General features: G+C 40.6%; 1 pseudogene; it reads left to right on the top strand.

Moving 5' to 3' along the window:
* The first annotated feature begins 2,956 nt into the window (after positions 1-2,956).
* On the top strand, positions 2,957-3,701 carry LOC108535124 (argininosuccinate synthase pseudogene; annotated as a pseudogene).
* The last annotated feature ends 14,563 nt before the right edge of the window (positions 3,702-18,264 follow it).

Raw genomic sequence — 18,264 nt, 5'->3', positions numbered from 1 at the left:
GATCTCAGCTCACTGCAAGCTCCGCCTCCCGGGTTTACGCCATTCTCCTGCCTCAGCCTCCCGAGTAGCTGGGACTACAGGCGCCCGCCACCACGCCTGGCTAGTTTTTTGTATTTTTTGTATTTTTTTATTTTTTTTTTAGTAGAGGCGGGGTTTCCCCATGTTAGCCAGGATGGTCTCGATCTCCTGACCTCGTGATCCGCCCGTCTCAGCCTCCCAAAGTGCTGGGATTACAGGCTTGAGCCACCGCGCCCGGCAAAGAAGGACATTTTAGAGTGATAAGGGTCAATCAGAAATACATAACAATTGTAAACATATATACATTTAACAATTGAGCCTCGAAATACATAAAGCAAAAATTGACATAATTGAATCAAGATATAGACAATTCAACAATAACAGTTGGAGACTTCAATACCCCATTTTCAATAATAGAACAACAAAGCCAAAGATCAATAAGCAAACAGGAGAACAGCACTATAAACCAAGTAGACTCAACAGACATCTATGGAACACTTCACTGAACATGTTGTGTCAATAGCACATGAGACATACGTCAGGATAGAATATGTATTAGGCCTAAAACCAGCCTCAATATGTTTAAAAGGACTGAAATTGTGCAAAGCATATTCTCCAATCACAATGGAATGAAATTAGAAATCAATAACAGAAGGAAATTTGGGACTCCCGCAAATATGTGAAAATTAAACAACACACTACTGAATAACCAAAGGGTGAGGAACAAGACAAGAATGTCTGCTCTCACTATTGCTGTTAATATTTAGCATTGGGCCAGGTGTGGTGGCTCACACCTGTAATCCCAGCACTTTGGGAGGCTGAGGTGTGTGAATCACCTGATATCAGGAGTTTGAGATCAGCCTGGCCAACATGGCCAAACCCTGTCTCTGCTAAAAATACAAAAATTAACTGGGTGTGGTGGCAGGTACCTGTAATCCCAGCTACTGGGGAGGTTGAGGCAGCAGAATTGCTTGAACCTGGGAAGCAGACACTGCAGTGAGCCGAGATTGCACCATTGCACTCCAGCCTGTGTGACAAGAGCAAAACTCCATCTCAAAAAATATAAATAAATAAAAATAAAAACACAAAAATTAGCCGGGCATGGTGGCACATGCCTGTAATCCCAGCTACTCGAGAGACTGAGGCAGGAGAATTGCTTGAACCCAGGAGGCAGGGGTTGCAGTAAGCCAACATTGTACCACTGCACTCCAGCCTGGGCAACAGAGTGAGTCTCCATCTCAAAAAATAATAATAATAATAACATCATATTTTGAGATCCAGCTAAGGCAAATAGGCAAGAAAAGGAAATAAACATATCTGTATTGAAAAGTAAAATAAAAATATTTTTATTCAGAGATGATAAGATCTTGTATATACAAAATACTAAGAAATACCACCCCCCCACACACACACACACAACAATTCAAACTCATAAACAAGTTTAGTAAGAGTGTGTATTGACACAAGGTCAATATATAAAAATCAGTTGTATTTCTAGACCCTATCAATGAACAATCCAAAAACGTGACTAAGTAAACACTTCCATTTATAATAGCATCAAAAAGAATAAAATACTTAAGAATAAATTTGGCTGGGAGCAGTGGCTCTTGCCTATAATCCCAATCCGTTAGGAAGCTGAAGTGGGAGGATCACACGAGGCCAAGAGGTTGAGACTGGTCTGAGCAACACAGTGAGACCCTTTCTCTTCAAAAAATTTAAAAATTAATCAGGCACAGTGGCACATGCCTGTAGTCCTAGCTACTCAGGAGGCTGAGGAGAGAGGATCACTTGAGCCCATAGGAGTGAGCTCTGATGACACCACTGCACTCCAGCCTGAGCAACAGAGCCAGACCCTGCCTGAAAAAAACAAAAAACAAATAAACTTAACAAAAGAGAGGGGTAATGCTTGTACACTGAAAACTGCATAATGTCAATATAAAAAATTAAAGATGTAAAGATAAATGTGAAGATATCCTATGTCAATAGATGGACAGATTTAATATTGTTAAAACGGCACAAAAATTAGAATAAAATAAATGGCAATATTTTAATATTAATATTTTAAAATAGCATTAGAATGGCAACAAATTTATCTACTGATTTAATGTAATTTTTATCAAAATTCTGGCTGCCTTTTGTGCCAAAATTGACAAAGTGATCCTGAAATGTGTGTGAAAATGCAAGGGACCCAGAACAGCTAAAACAATCTTGAAAAAGAAGAACAAAGTTGGAGGACTCACACTTCAGTTTAAAACTTGCTACATGGCCGGGCGTGGTGGCTCAGGCCTATAATCCCAACACTTTGGGAGGCCAAGGCAGGTGGATCACCTGAGGCCAGGAGTTCGCAACCAGACTGGCCAACATGGTGAAACCCCAGCTTTACTGAAAACACAAAAAATTAGCCGGGCATGGTGGTGGGCACCTGTAATCCTAGCTACTCAGGAGGTTGAGGCAGAAGAATCGCTTGAACCTGGGAGGCGGAGGTTGCAGTGAGCCAAGATCATGTCGTTGCACTCCAGCCTGGGCAACAAGAGCTAAACTCTGTCTCAAAAAATAAAAAAATTAAAAAACTTTATGAAGCTAATTAAGATAATGTGTTCTGTGGTAGAAGGGCAAAAGAGAAATACATACTTCTCAATGAAAGAAATTATATACATTGTAACATATAAAAAAATAAACTATATATAATATGGANCAATAATGTAAAATAGTGTATGTTATATATTAATAATATATAACAGTATATATTATACATATAATATAGTTAAAAGAAAAACTTCAGCCAATTTAAATTTAAAAGAGTTTAATTTAGCAATGAACAGTTTGTGAATCTGGCAGCCCTCAGAATCACAGCAGATTCAGAGAAACCTAGGGATGCCTCGTCCGGGGAAATTACCTACAGAAACCGGAAGTGAGGTACAGAAACAGCTGGGTCGAGATGGACGAGAACCTCATGCACATCAGCTATGAGGCTGGAATCCTGGAGAACCCCAAGAACCAAGCGCCTCCGGTCTCTACACAAAGACCCAGGACACTGCCAAAGCCCCCAACACCCCTGACATTCTTGAGATTGAGTTCAAAAAAGGGGTCCCTGTGAAGGTGACCAACATCAAGGATGGCACCACCCGCCAGACCTCCTTGGAGCTCTTCATGTACCTGAACGAAGTTGCGGGCACGCACAGCATGGGCCATATTGCCATCGTGGAGAACTGCTTCATTGGAATGAAGTCCCAAGGTATCTATGAGACTCCAGCAGGCACCATTCCTTTCCACGCTCATTTAGACATGGAGGCCTTCACCATGGACCAGGAAGTGCACAAAATCAAACAAGGCCTGGGCTTAAAATTTGCTGAGCTGATGTACACTGGTTTCTGGCACAGCCCTGGGTGTGAACCTGTCCGCCACTGCATCGCCAAGTCCCAGAAGTGAGTGGAAGGGAAAGTGCAGGTGTCCATCCTCAAGGGCCAGGTGTACATCCTCGGCTGGGAGTCCCCACTGTCTCTCTACAATGAGGAGCTGATGAGCATGAATGTGCAGGGTGATTATGAGCCAATTGATGCCACCGGGTTCATCAACATCAATTCCCTCAGGCTGAAGGAATATCATAGTCTCCAGAGCAAGGTCACTGCCAAATAGACCCCTGTACAATGAGGAGCAGGGGTCTCCTCAATTTGCAGATCCCCCAAGTACAGGCGCTAATTGTGATAATTTGTAATTTTGACTTGTTCTCCTTGGCTGGCAGTGTGGTGGGGCTGCCAGGCCCCAGCTTTGTTCCTTGGTACCCTGAAGCCTGCAAACATCATCATTGAAGGGAAGGGTGGGGGGCAGCTGTGGTGGGAAACTATAAAATGACAATTAAGAGATTAAAAAAATAACAAAAAACAAAACTTAAAGCCTTAGTGCCACTCTCAGTTACCATCATTTTGAGTTTCCAGTCTCAGCATGTCATTCATAGGTTATATTGTCCTCATGGTTGCACATTTCTTTCAGCTCTTGTCATTCTAGTTGAAGAGAGACCATTTGACATTCTGCATGCAAACATTTAAAAATCTTTGAGAGAACACAGTGCACCAAGGAAACTACTATTTTGACCATTGGGAGGATAATACCAAGAGTTTGAAGTATGCTCCTTCCCCAAGGTCCCCATAAACCAAACCTCCTAAAATCAAATAGATCAAAGAATGAGCTACATGAAGAGTGTACTCGCTTAACTAAGTGGTCTTTTCATGAATCCTCTAAAACTGAATTTTTATAATCTACATTTAATGTATCTCTCCATAGGCCACAAGTGCCAGCAGCTGCACAGCTACTTTTCAGTTTAGCCAGTTCTATAATTTAACATAACTTTCACAAAAGAATTTAAAGTCTGTTGTGTAACTATAGCCTTTACAATAGAATCTGCTATAGAGCCTATCATGAGGGATACATTTCTAACCATTGCCTCTTTTATTCCAAACCATGGGAAAAGGGCCTAACAATTGATGCACTTCTAGAAGACTGAAGGCCTCCTGGCAATTTATCTTTAACCCATGATGTGGGATAAGAGGAGTGAATCAATGTTCTGTTTCTGACTGACCATGAGGCAAGGTATATACCATTAAAGTTTCTCACCAATATTGGGCCTTCATCTTTTATCTATCAAAGTATAAGTTTATCCATGTATACAGCTGGCTGCAAAATCCTTCACAAATGAAAGTATACACCATAAGTGCAAGTGCAAGCAACAGACCCCTTTTTCATTTCTGTTGTTAGTAGAGGCATAAACAAGGAAAAATAATCAAAGATAAGAGTCTCATGACAGTAGAAGTCTTGATCTATGATCTTAGGAAGAGCTGTTCACATCAAAGATGCCATTTTCTTCTGGGGAGACACCTCCTTGGTTAGCTTTACCTTAAGGATTCCAATGAGTGTACAGTTCCAAGAGTGTGGAGAGATCCTTCTCAGTTGTGATATTATGAAACCAAGGTTCAGGACCCCCAAATTTCGTTGCAATGTGGATGGCAAGGGCAGTCTTCCTCTTATGCTCTCAGAAGATCCAATCTTCGGGTTCTACATTGTGAAGGGGTTGACTGTCTCAGTGAACCATAAAAAGCTTTTTTTACCTGGTGAAAATACACTGTACCATAATAATCTACTGTTATAACATCAGCGCTCTTGCATGGGAGAGCTTTCATACAACTAGAAGACATGCATTAAAAATGATAATTGAATGAAATCCCATTATAAAATGTGTAAATGGCCCATCCAGTAACCAAATTAACCTTGATTGTTCTCCCAGGAATTTGGGTTTGACAAACCAAACATTAGTTAGAAATGATTTTAGCAATTTATAAATTGCCACACCAATATATTTAATTTGGATTATTTTGTCTTTTCCATGATGAGTCATGGAATGCAGAATACCAGTTATTTCTCCAAATTACATGCGAAGCACTAACTGATGGGTTATCATAGGTAATTTGACTTAGACCATGAATTTTGTTCAAATTGTACATCTAAACAATTTCATTATCAGCTGATTTAACATTAAAATTTGGCAAGGTGTTTTCTAGGTATTCAGTTAATTTTTGTTCTACTTGGGTTAGCAGTTTTATAAACCAGTCAGTCTTTTCATTAAACTTCCAGGAATTCTTACCCAGTTCAAATGATATAATTCTAAAATTACTAGAAACCTGTATTCAAGAGTGCTTTTTAGGGTCCTTTCCACCCCTTCATGAATCTCCTAAAACACACCATATTCTAGGATTTTGCATGCTTATGAAGTTTTCAGAAACTACATCAGCATTAAGCAATGAACTGTGAAAATAACTTTAAGTAGTTGTAGGTAAAGGCACAAAGGACAATGAAATTTGGTTATTTCTGTGGTTTACAATTACTTAACATTATAACCATAATTATGATTGATAGCATATACTCAGACATATTAGAATTTTATAAATCCCCTTCAATTTTGGAACATATATTAATGTCATTCACTAAAATATAACCTGAAGAAGATTAAACATTATTTTTATTTTCATAGTGCTTCCTATGTAACTTAAAATGTCAAATAGTCCTGTTTACCTCTCCTTTGGATGTTTCAGGGGCCTTCTGTTGCATCCCAAAGTTAGAGGTCAGAAAAGGCAATTTTGAAGTTGAAATTTAATTTTGGGAAACCTATCAAATATGCTAAAGGTTTAAAACACCTTATGCTTAACCAGTTTGACTATGAGGTGAGATTCTTATAAATCTTTTGTAGCCCTTTACAATTTTGTGAAAGAGGAGATCAATGCTTTAAGAAAAGCCTGTTGTGCTTTTATTTTATGTCAATTTACAGAAAACTGAATAATACTCCTTTAAATTTAGTCAACATTTTCACACACAGAATTTTTTTTACAAGATTAATTTTTACAAACCTCCCACAACTTACTCAAACCTTTAGCTTTATCTTATCTAGTTAAAAAATCCTTTAACCCCCTAAACTAGACAAAAATTTACATTCCAGGACCGGATGTGGTGGCTCACTCCTGTAATCCTAGTACTTTGGGAGTCTGAGGCAGCCAGATGCCTGAACTCAGGACTTTGAGACCAGCCTGGCCAACATGGCAAAACACTGTCTCTACTAAAAATACAACAAATTAGCTGAGTGTGGTGGCATGTGCCTATAGTCCCAGCTACTCAGGAGGCCGAGGCAGGAGAATTGCTTGAACCCATGAGACAGACGTTGCAGTGAGCTGAGATCATGCTACTGCACTCCAGCCTGGATGACAGAGCAAGACTCTGTCAAAACAAACAAACGAACAAACAAACAAACACCATTTACATTACCATGCCTTCTCATAATCTTTTACCAAAAACACATTTCACTCTCCTCACACACCTTACACATAAATCTGTTTTTTTAAGTAGTTACAATTACATGCTATAATGGTAACTTTTAGCAAGTTTTACTTTTGGTTTATAAATTTCCTAATTTCCTCTCACAACTTACACAGACCATCTACAACATGCTTGGACTTTCTGACTTGTCCTAAAAATCCTTTTTTTTTTTTTTTTTTTTTAAAGATGGCGTCTTGCTCTGTCGCCCAGGCTGGAGTGCAGTGGATCTTGGCTCACTGCAAGCTCCACCTTCCACGTTCACACCATTCTCCCACCTCAGCCTCCCAAGTAGCTGGGACTACAGGTACCCACCACCATGCCCAGCTAATTTTCTTTATGTATTTTTAGTAGAGATGAGGTTTCACCATGTTAGCCAGGATGGTCTCAATCTCCTGACCTCGTGATCCGCCCACCTCAGCCTACAAAAGTGCTGGAATTACAGGCGTGAGCCACCATACCCGGCCAATACCTTTGTTTTTTTTTTTTTTTTTTTTTTTGAGGGGAGCTTTGCTCTGTCGGCCCAGGCTCGGAGTGCAGTGGGCCGCGATCTCAGCTCACTGCAAGCCCCCCGCCTCGCCGGATTTACGCCATTCTCTCGCCTCAAGCCTCCTGAGTAGCCTGGGACTACGGCCCCGCCACCTCGCCCGGCTAGTTTTTTGTATTTTTTCTAGAAGAACCAGGTTTCACCGTGTAAGCCCAGGATGCTCTCAATCTCTGACCTCCTTGTTCGCCCGTCTCGGCTCCCAAAGCTGCTGGGATTACAGGCTTGAGCCACCCCGCGCCTGGCCCAAGTTCCTGTCTTTTAAAAACAACACGTTATTTTACGCGACTTGTTAGAACAAAGGAATTTACCATCACAATATCTCTTTTTTTTTTTTTTTTTTTTTGACGGTGGAGTTTCACTCTTGTTGCGCCAAGCTGGAGTGCAATGGGCATGATTTCAAGCTCACTGCAACCTCTTCCTCTCTGCCTCCTGGGTTCAAGTGATTCTCCTGCCTCAGCCTCCTGAGTAGCTGGAATGACAGGTGCATGCCACCAAGTTTGGCTAAGTTTTTGTATTTTTAGTAGAAACGGGGTTTCACCATGTTAGCTAGGCTGGTCTCGAACTCCTGACCGCAGGTGATCCACCTGCCTCAGTCTCCCAAAGTGCTGGGATTACAGGTGTGAGCCACTGCACCTGGCCACAAGATTTTTTCTTTTTCTTTTCTTTTCTTTTCTTTTCTTTTCTTTTTTTTTTTTGAGACAGAGTCTCACTGTGTTGCCAGGCTGGAGTGTAGTGGCGTGGTCTTGGCTCACTGCAACCTTCATCTCCTGGGTTCAAGCAGTTCTCCTGCCTCAGCCTCCCAAGTAGCTGGGATTACAGGCACGTGCCACAATGCCAGGCTAATTTTTATATTTTTAGTGGAGATGGGGTTTCACCATGTTGGCCAGGCTGGTCTTGAACTCCTGACCTTGTGATCTGCCCACCTCGGCCTCCCAAAGTGCTGGGATTACAGGCATGAGCCACCATGCCCAGTCACAAGATTCTTTCTTATATAAAATATGTTTTCTTTATAACTTTCTTTGCATAGCTAGGGGGCATAGCTAATTCCACATGCCCTAGGCCTTATCTAGAATCTAATGTCTCCAAGCTAGGCAAATTGAACAATTTTGAAAAGTCATAGCAGTTTATGACCTTAAAACATTTAGCAAACCTAATATCTAACCTCCCTAATTTAGACCAAATGTCTTTATTTTGCCAATAATCTTCAAAACTTTTATTTCCCTATGATTACTAAAGTTACATGAACTAAAAGGCATTGCTGTTTTATTTTCTTTCAAAATATTTGATTTAAGTGCTTATTTTTCTTAAAGCCAATTAGTTAGAGCTTTTATATAAACATTACACACGCAACACATACATAACCAGACAGACAGACAGAAGAAGATCCAGTAGTTGCAGTAGTTGTAAGATTTTTCATTTACCAGTTTCTAAGTTTCTTTCTTTTTTTTTTTTTTTTTTTTTTGTTTTGGATGGATTCTCACTCTGTCGCCAAGGTTGGAGTACAGTGGCGCAATCTCAGCTCACTGCAACCTCTGCCTCCTGGGTTCAAGTGATTCTCCTGCCTCAGCCTCCTGAGTAGCTGGGATTACAGGTGCATGCACAACACCCAGCTAATTTTTGTGTATTTAGTAGAGATAAGGTTTCACCATGTTGGTCAGGCTGATCTCGAACTCCTGACCTCAGGTGATCCATCCACCTTGGCCTCCCAAAATGCTGGGATTACAGGCATGATCTACCACACCCAGCACCAGTTTCTTGGTTTCTTAATTGGATTACTGGCTTTACAGTGGAGTCCTTGGAAGAACAGGGCCAGGATAGCATACAGTTTCTAGGGCCTAATATGAAAAGCAGGCACAGCTAGAAAGCAAAACATCTCAAAAAATTAAGTCCCATTTTTATACCAGATCCTGGATCCCCCCCCAAAAAAGGGAGTCAGCCCATCCCCATGGGAGTCTTATCTCTCAGTGGGGGGTGGAGACATCTCCATACTTCTATGTGGCCAAGAGCATGCTTCTCTCGTCCAAATGTGCAGAGCTGAGTATTTCCCCATAACTGTCACTAGACATCCCTAAAAGTATATTTCCTACTTAGTTATTACACACCAGAGCTCTCTCATAATGTGAAGTAATTTCTGATACTCCCAAAGTAAAAAATGTCAAATAATGCAATGCAAAACAGAACACAGCCTTAGATTTTGAAAGAATCTATCCACTTTCAATTCCTAGGATTTCATGAGGAAAACAGAGGTTTTTCCCAAAACAGAATCTCTTGTATCTGTTGTTTTTCCCAAGGAGTCCCAGGTTGTTAGAGCTTGAATATCCACTTTTAATTAAGCTGACTTTAAAAGTCCTTTTAAATTTCTTTTTACCTGACTTTAGCCAGACCAAATGGCTGATATTTCTGGCTTTTAAACTTTACTGAAGTAACCTCACAGGTGCTATGAGAAAGGAAAATTCAAGACAATTTGTGGAGGGGAAGAGAATAAAAAAATGGCAAATATTACCCAAATACCAACCAGAAAGTACTCACTTCCTAAGCTGGGAATTGAACCTGGGCATTTTTAAATGGCAGAGACCCAAAGAAAGTCCAGCCACGTAGTTACCAGGTCAAGCACCAAGGACATACAAGACAAGATGGAGACTTCATCCAGTTTTTTTTTTTTTCAAGAAACTGCAGCAAAGTTTATTACTGACCAATTTTGCTGAGCCCTCCTGAACAACAGGCTTATGGGGTCCTAAGCCTGCATTCTCTCCTAAGGTACCCCTCGTTATGACAACAATACAGAAAGACACAAAAAGCACAATACAGCTTACGATGAGCCTCATGAATCATTTTTTCCATTAATCAAAACTTTACAGAGGAGATAAACAATGATTTTTACCATTCATTCAGCCAGTCTGCACAGAGAGAGAGAGGAAGAGAGGGGCCAGAAGTCTGACTAGTAAGAAATTCTTACCCTTTGGCCTGCATGCCAAGCTTCTGGGTTCCCTTTCCCTGTGTGGTCCTAGTGACCAAGATCTCCACACTATAGCCCTGGGGCCAAGCCACATCATAAAGGAAAATCATATTTTTCTGTTTCATGGAACCACGGGCAACAGCCTCTGAATTTTGCAAGATGCCACTCAACTGGCTGCATGGGGCACCAAATATCAAACTGGCAAGGTTCAAATTTGACGCTGATTGGGCCCTGTCATCTTTAACTAATTTTTAACCAAGAGGAACTTTACTGAGGGGAGGGTCTCTAACTCAATCCCATCCATTAGTCAGGTAAATGTGGCCCATTATTTATCCAAAGTCAGCCAGTTGGTGCTGCAGCAGTCTATTTCCTTTGGATCGGGATAGTAACTAAGCTAAAAGTTTATAAGATTTAATATTTGAGTCTTCATTTTAAAACGCACTTCAACGCATTGTTGTTCATTCAGAACATTCCATTGTAAGTCATCTTTAGTAAGATTTTGCCATTTCTGTAAGACTTTGCTCCTTTCTGTGCCTGATGTATAAACCAGAAGGAACTCAGTTTTCCAGAAATTAAGGATCCCATTTTTACCTAAAATATTGGCTTTACTCTCCAGTTCCCTTGTTTGAGACTCCGTCTCAAAAAAAAAAAAAGAAGAAAACATATGTATAAATAGTCTTGACTTTGGATTAGACAATAGTTTTTTGGAGATGACACCAAAAGTACAAGAGACAAAGAAATAATAGATAAATTGAAATTCATCATACTGGAAACTTTTCAACTGGGTGCGGTGGCTCACACCTGTAATCCCAACACTTTGGGAGGCTGAGGCAGGCAGATTACCTGATGTCAGGAGTTCAAGACCGGCCTGGTTAACATGGTGAAACCCTGTCTCTACTAAAAATACAAAAATTATCCAGGCATGGTGACATGTGCGTGTAATCCCAGCTACTTGGGAGAGTGAGGCAGGAGAATCACTTGAGCCCAGGAGGTGGAGCTTGCAGTGAACTGAGATCATGCCACTGCATTCCAGGCTGGGCAACAGAGTGAGCCTCCATCTGGAAGGAAGGAAGGAAGGAAGGAAGGAAGGAAGGAAGGAAGGAAGGAAGGAAGGAAGGAAGGAGGGAAGAAAGAAGGAAGGAAAGATAGAAAGAAAGAGCAGCTTTCATGGTTTGACGAATATCATCAAGAAAGTGAAAAAGCCCACAGCACTTTGGGAGGCTGTGGCCAGAGGACTACTTGATCCCAGGAGTTCAAGACTAGCCTGGGTAACACAGGGAGACCCTCATCTCTACAAAAAAATAAAAAATAGCTAGGCATAGTGGCATGCATCTATGTTCCCAGCTACTTAGGAGGCTGAGGTGGGAGGATTGCTTGAGACCAGGAAGTTGAAGCTGCCATGAGCTGTGATAACACCGCTGCACTTCAGCCTGAGTGACAGAGTGAGACCTATCTCAAGAAAGAAAGAGCAATGAATTATTAGAGAAAAGAAAGAGAAAAAAAAATGACTCCTGGAATGTGAGAAAATATTTTCAAGTCATATATCAGATAGAGGAGTTATATCCAGAATATTTGAAAAATGCTTGTAACTCTGTAATAAAAAGAAAAATAAGCTGGGTGTGGTGGCTTTGACCTGTAATCCCAGCACTTTGGGAGGCCAAGACAGGCAGATCACTTGAGCTCATGTGTTCAAGACCAGTCTGGACAACATGGTGACTTCCCATCTCTGAAAAATACGACAATTGGCTGGGCATGGCAGTGTGTGCCTGTGGTATCAGCTACTTGGGAAGCTAAAGTGGGAGGATAGCTTGAGCCTGGGAGGTGGAGATTGCAGTCACCAAGATGGCACCACTGCACTCCAGACTGGGCAACAGAGCCAGACATTATCTAAAAAAAAGAAAAAGAAAAAAGACAAATAAGCCAATTTAAAAATAGTCAAAGGAATTGAACAGACATTTTTTCAAAGAAGATACACAAATGGTTGATGGGCTCATGACAAGGTCCCCAATGTCACTATATGTCAATACAGAAATATAAAGCAAAACCAGAAAGAAATATAATATCACTACACACCCACTAGAATAGCTATAATGAAAAAGAAGAATAATAACAAGTATTGGTGAGGCTGTGGGTAATTGGAGCTCTTTTAAATTGTTATTAGGAATGCAAAATGGCGTATTCTGGAAAACCACTGGACAGCCCCTCAAAAAGTTAACCATAGAGTTACTATATGACACTGCATTTCCACTCCTAGGTATATACTCAAGGTATGTACCAAGAGAATTGAAAGCATGTGTCACACAAACAATTATGAACACATGAATGTTCATAGCATCATTATTTATAATCAGCAAAAACTGCAAGTAATCCAAATGTCTATCAACAGATAAATGTAATATTCATACAATAGAACATTATTTGGCCATAAAAAGAAAAGAAGTTCTGATACATACTATTACATAAATGAACCTTGAATACATTATGCTAGCTAACTGAAAGAAGCTAGACACAAAGCATCACATATTATGTGATCCTATGTATATGAAATGTCCAGAAGGGTCAATTCATAAAGAGAAAAGGTAGATTAGTGGTAGCCAGGCTGTTAGTTAGGGAAAATGGGGAGTAGCGGCTGATGTGGCTTCTTTTTAAGTTGATTAAAATGTTCTGGATGGCAGTGCAGTGGCCCATGTCTGTAATCCCAGTATCTCGGGAAACCAAGGCAGGAAGATCACTTGAGGCCAGGAGTTTGAGACCAGTCTGGTCAACACAGCAAGATCCTGTCTCCACAAATATATATCTATATCTATATATCAGATAGAGGAGTTATATCCAGAATATTTGAAAAACGCTTGTAACTCTGTAATAAAAGAAAAGTAAGCTGTAATAAAATAAGCTGTAATAAAAAAGAAAATATAATATAGATATAGATTCATATATATGTTCATATATATGCTTATATTTATGTTCTAGAATTATCACAAATCTATGTGATGGATGTGGTGATGGATGTGAACTCTGTGAATATACTAAAAGTCACTAAATTGTACACTTCAAAGAGAGGTATGTGTGAATTTTATTTCAGTAACGCTGTTACAAAAAAGGAAAAGTAAACTGGAGTATCTATGTTAATATCCAACAAAATGTATTTCAGATAAAACAATATGATAAGGGATAAAGAGGATCCTTTCATGATAAAGATGTCAATTTATCAAAAGGGCATAATAATCTTAAATGTTTATGTACCTGATAGCACAGCATACATTAAGAAAATACTGAGGTAACTAAAATTAGACAAATCCACAATTATAGTTGAAGATTGCAATGCCTGTCTCTCAATGATGGATGTAACAAATAAACAGAAAATGGGTAAGGATATAAAAGATGTGGCATAAGCTATCAACCAATTTTACTTAATTGACATTTCTAGAACACTTTATAGAACCACAAAATTGTTTAGTAAAAAATTTGGCCTTTCCCAAAGAGAGGTCTGGCCTTTGCCCTCAGCTTCTGGCAGATAATCTGTGTCATACTGTATAGAAATGTCTTTGTTTAAAGCAGGGGCTGGCCACATCTTATGGGGTGGGGCTGGCCACAGCTAATAGTCTGAGAGTAGGGGCTTTGGGTTATCTGGTAGAAGCCAACCTGGAGACTGAATTCAACCATATGGGCAATCAATCATGCCTTTATGATGAGGCCCCAATAAAAACTGGACACTGAAGCTCAGGTGAGCTTTCCTGGATGGTAATACTTCTTGCATATTGTCATAAACCAATGATGAGTCCTGATGCCACAGAAAAAGGAAAACAGGAACTTCATGTTGGATACTTCTCCTAGACTCTGTTTAACGTGCTTGTATGGTGGCTGATTTTAATTGTACCTTTTCCCAATAATCACAGCTATAGCCATGAGTATACTTTCAGTGGGTTATATGAGTTCTAGCAAGTTATCAAAACTTAGAGTGGGCCAGGGGCGGTGGCTCACACCTGTAATCCCAGCACTTTCGGAGGCTGAGGTGGGCAGATCACGAGGTCAGGAGATTGAGACCACGGTGAAACCCTGTCTCTACTAAAAATACAAAAAATTAGCTGGGCATGGTGGTGGGCGCCTATAGTCCCAGCTACTCGGGAGGCTGAGGCAGGAGAAAGGCGTGAACCTGGGAGGCAGGAGAGTGGTGTGAACCCGGGAGGCGGAGCTTGCAGTGAGCCGAGATCGCACCACTGCACTCCAGCCTGGGTGACAGAGTGAGACTCTGTCTCAAAAAAAAAAATAAAAAAAACTTAGAGTGGTTTTGGGAACATCCTGAGCTTTTACTTAGTGTCAGAGGTGAGGACAGTCTTGAAGACTATGACCTCTAACTTTATAGTTAACCCAAACCCTTGCAAGAATATTCTTTTTTATTTATTTACTTTGTAAAGGCAGGATCTCACTATGTTGCTGATGCTGGTCTTGAACGCCTGGTCTCAAGTGATGCCTCTTCCATAGCCTCCCAAAGTGCTGGGATTACAGTGTGAGCCACTGTGCCCAGCCTTATTTTTTATTTCATTCTTTTATTTTTGAAAATTCTTTTTTTGTTTGTTTGTTTTTTTGTTTTGTTTTGAGACAGAGTTTCACTCTGTCACCCAGGCTGAAGTGCAGTGGCACGATCTCAGCTCACTGCAACATTCACCTCCTAGGTTCAAGCAATTCTCCTGCCTCAGCCTCCTGAGTAGCTGGGATTACAGGTGTGCACCACCATGTCCAGCTAATTTTTGTATTTTTAGTAGAGATTGGGTTTCACCATGTTGGTCAGACTGGTCTTGAACTCCTGACCTCATGATCCGCCCATCTCAGCCTCCCAAAGTGCTGGGAGACAAAGAAAGTACAAAGCCACCACACCTGGTCTGAAAATTCTTTATTAGCACACATGGAACCATATACCACAAACCATATTCTGGGACATAAAACAAGTCTTAATACATTTAAAATAAATCAAATTATATTAAGTGTGTTATTTTACTTCAGTGGAATTAAATTAGAAATCAAGATCAGAGTAAGGCAAAGAATCCTCCCAAACTCATGCATGACAGTCATGAGGTTCGCCTTCCTCTGGAAGGGAAAGAAAGGTGGTGAGGTTTAGGGTATTGCAGTACTGAAAATATATGCATGTTAGAGTGGAAGGATTCCATAGGAGGTCGATCTAGAAGCACAAAAATATTGGGTAGCTTTTAGTTGAATATAAGGCTTGAACAGCATGAGGGACCATGAGGTTAAGTGGAAATCCTAAGACTAAATCATCAAAGGCTTCAGTTAACTTTGCAGCTGCTGTGACTACACACAAACAAGAAGGGTAGGCTTTTGCTACAGGGTCAAGTGAGAGGCCAAAATAAGCTACTGGACTATGATGTCCATTGAGCTTTTGATTTAGAAGCCCCCAAGATTTGTACTGATCTTTCATGTATACATAGAAAGGTTTATAGTAATTGGGAAATTCAAGGATAGGAATGTTTTGAAAGGAGTCCTTCAAGTTATAGAAAATAGTCTCAAGTGAACCCGTCCAGGGCAAGGGCTCAGGTATTTCTGCTGTTATCAGAACATTTAAAGGGACAGCAAATTCTGAAAATTAGGAATCCAATGTCTATGGTTTTCTACGAGGCTGAGAAATCCTTGATGTTGTCTTTTAGTAATTGGATGGGGGCAAGTCCCTAAAGTTTTTCAACAAAGAGGCTTTCCATCTTGTGTGATGTCATGGCCTAGATAATGGACTTGGATGTGATAAACTTGGGAGTTTATTCTTAGAGACATTGTGTGCCTTGTATGTAAACACTCTCTGCAAATGGAGAAAATCAATTTTGCAAGCCTCTTCATCTGGACAGCATAACAGAGAGGCATCATATTTTACAAGAATAGATTCCTAGGAGAATTGGATGTCTCCAGGGTTATTGTTGAGGACTTGGGTGAAATAAGAGGATGCTTCTGTAAGCCCTTTGGGCATCATTGTCCACAAGTAGTGTTGGTTTTCCCAAATAAAAAAACACATGAGTATGTTTGCAAGGACATTCTAAAGCATGTAAGGAATAGACCTATGACTATAAAGTAAGTAGCTGTTTCAGGGATTGAGGATAGGATGTAATTGGCATTGGCAATTATAGGGAAGCAAGAAAGCAAATTATTAATAGCCCTAGCTCTTGTACGATGTGGCTGCTGAACCTACAGGCCTTTTTGACAGGCAGAATGCAGGTAATACAAGAGCTAGTGCAAGGAAGTTTTTTTTTTTTTTTTTTCTGGCAGAATACAGGATAAGACAGCCTAAAGGGCTTCGACATCCTCCTTTGTGCAGCAGTTTTGGGAGGTCATAACTAGATCAGTTGAGATCTTTAAGGATCCAGCCTTTGTTGTGTGTCCCACATCTGAATTGTATTTGACCCAGAGTCTATCACAGCTAGGTCCAAGGTTTGAGATGTTTATAGGGGAGGCATCAGGCAGTGATTAGTCAGTCTCTGCCATCATCAAACTATTGGTCAAATTATGGTACTCCACTTATAACAAATTCACTGGAGTGAAATTACTAAGCAGAACAGTATACTGGCTAGTGAGAAAGCCCAAACAGACAGGAAACAGCTGAGACAAAGACAGAGACTGAGGTGTATTTGAGATTTCTACCACTGAAAACTTTTTGTTACTCCAAGGAAGAGAATGATAGAATGGTGGTAGGGTTCACGGTAGAAAGAAAGTATTCTGTTTTTGCAATTGTGTGGAAATTTCTCCCTTTTGTGTTAAGGGCAGTTGTGGACAGACCAGAGCAGCTACTCGTGCAGAGCTGTCATTTGGCAACCAAACTTTGTTCTTTGTCTTTTCAGATCCTATCTTTTGAGCTAGGGTAGAGCAACCGTTCTTTCAGTGTTTCTTTTCCTTATACTATGAACAGGTGTCTTTGTCTAGACTAGACATAGAGGTGTCCTTGTTCTAGTTATTTCCAGTTGCCTAATCTAAAAAGTTTATTTATATATTTTTTCTAAGTCAAAATATCACAGTATTCTGAAAGGTCTTGTAATTTAGAGAAGGAGACATAGTATCTTCTGATTTTAAACTAAACCTGCCACCTTGGTTTAGGACCATCCAGAAAAAATTAAATAAGACAACTGTGATATCTTTGCCCTTGGCAAGACTAGAGAGCTCCTGGAAAGTGGTAGTTAAGTGATCTCTGAAACTAGGATGACTTTATTCTTTCTTTGTTTACAAATTTGACTTTTTGTTTGTTTTTTTGAGATGGAGTCTCTCTCTGTCGCCCAGGCTGGAGTGCAACGGCAGGATCTCGGCTCACTGCAACCCCCACCTTCTGGATTCAAGCGATTCTCATGACTCAGCCTCCCAAATAGCTGGGATTACAGGTGCCCACCACCACACCCAACTAATTTTTGTATTTTTAGTAGAGATGGGGTTTCACCGTGTTGGCCAGGCTAGTCTTGAATTCCTGACCTCCAGTGATCCACCTGCTTTAGCCTCCCAAAGTGCAGGGATTACAGCTGTGAGCCACCACTCCCGGCCATGTAGGTGTTGTATTTTTACCTCAGTATCTGTTCCTGCCCAGCAGGACCTGGGTACCTCATTTGCTATCAAAATGTTGGAGCTGTACTGGAAGTTTCCTTTATTCCCCCTTTCTAAGAGGAAATCTTTATTTTAGCTATACTGATTTTCCCCATTTTGTAAAGTAGGGCTTTTTTTTTTTTTTTGAGATGGAGTCTCAGTCTATCGCCCAGGCTGGAGTATAGTGGTGCAATCTCGGCTCACTGCAACCTCCGCCTCCCAGGTTCAAGTGATTCTCCTGCCTCAGCCTCCCGAGTAGCTGGGATTACAGGTGCCCACCATCACGCCCGGCTAAGTTTTGTATTTTTAGTAGAGACAGGGTTTC

This window comes from Rhinopithecus bieti, unplaced genomic scaffold (genome assembly GCF_001698545.2).
Source record: "Rhinopithecus bieti isolate Rb0 unplaced genomic scaffold, ASM169854v2 scaffold_12049, whole genome shotgun sequence".
Lineage (NCBI taxonomy): Eukaryota > Metazoa > Chordata > Mammalia > Primates > Cercopithecidae > Rhinopithecus > Rhinopithecus bieti.
This window is presented reverse-complemented; position numbering and strand designations above follow the sequence as displayed.